The following is a 1,512-nucleotide window of genomic DNA, read 5'->3' on the forward strand; positions in this document are numbered from 1 at the left end:
GTAAAAAAATAATATTTTAATGGTATAAGAAAAAATAAGGAAAGTTTATGGAGTGTATTTAGATAAAATAAAATAGTTTTTTCCTTAATTTTAAGAAGAAAAAAAGCTACTACAAGCTTAATGTTATATTCGCTTTAGGGTTCGTTTGCAATTGCGATTTGAAAATATGCGATTTAAAAAATGTGATTTTAAAATAGCAATTTTAAAATGTGCGATTTGAAAATGTGATTTTTAAAAACGCAGTTAAGAGTTTGGCAAAATCACGATTTGGCTTTTAACATCGCAGTTTAACCTTTAAAATTGTGAGTTTTCAGAAAAGCACCTCCTTACCTTTGATTTGAAAATACAAATTTTCTGTGTTTTCAAATCGTAATTTTTTTAAAACGCAATCCCAAACAATCAATTTTTTGCGATTTGGTTTAAAATACATTTTTTTTTCTATGAAATCGTAATGTCAAACACACCCTTAATATTAAATAGGGAAAACTACCTTTTGCCCCATGAACTACAACGCCTTAGCACTTTTCCCCCACGAACTACCAATTGTGACACCCGACCCCTATGAACTACCATTTTGTGCTCAAAACCCCATTCCGTCAGTCAAAGGTGTTAATTCAAATAGTCTACCTGTCACTTTGCCCTCATGAACTACAATTTATTGTCACTTTGCTTCCATGAACTACAACGCATTGTCACTTTGACCGTCTGAGTTAATACCTTTGACTAACGGAATGGACTTTTGACTGCCAGAAGAGGGAGTTTTGGGCATAAAATGGTAGTTCATAGGGTCGGGTGTCACAGTTGGTAATTCATGGGGGCAAAGTGAAAATACTTTGTAGTTCATAGAGGCAAAAAATAATTTCCCCTATTAAATAGTAGGATACATCATACATAGTATGACACGAATTACTTTCTCAGTTTCCTATATTTATTGTTCTCTTCAACCTGGGCATTTTACGTTCGTTTGATGACCATATGGTTTTTAACTCCTTGAACTGAAACATGTGATACAGACAATAATTTTCTTTAATAATTTAGCACAAGCCTAGTTTTTTTAACCCTCCAGTAAGAGATGGGCAAGTAAGGATGGAACACTAAAGAGAAGATAGACGAAAACACTGGATCAAATCCTATTTCTTCTCTTTTATTTTATTTTATTTTATTTTATTTTATTTATTTATTTATTTGTTTATATATATATATATGTCTACACAAGAAGGAGAGGGAAATTCGAACTAGTGATCTTCGCTTTATAAAACATGGTTCCTAGCCGATTGAGTTATCCCTTGGAGACATATCCTATTTCTCTCTCACTCATCGTTAAAATTCCCTTTTTCTAAAAAAAAAAAAAAAAATTCATTTTACCCACAACATCGTTTCATTTAAAAAGTCAAATTTAAATCTCAACCGTCCAAATAACTACAGCAGATAGTGAAGTTTTTTCACTCAACGGGCTGGCAATTTTGACACGACTCGTAAACCCGATACAAACACGACACAAAAAAACAGGTA

This window comes from Corylus avellana, chromosome ca7 (assembly GCF_901000735.1).
Source record: "Corylus avellana chromosome ca7, CavTom2PMs-1.0".
NCBI classification, from domain to species: Eukaryota; Viridiplantae; Streptophyta; class Magnoliopsida; order Fagales; family Betulaceae; genus Corylus; species Corylus avellana.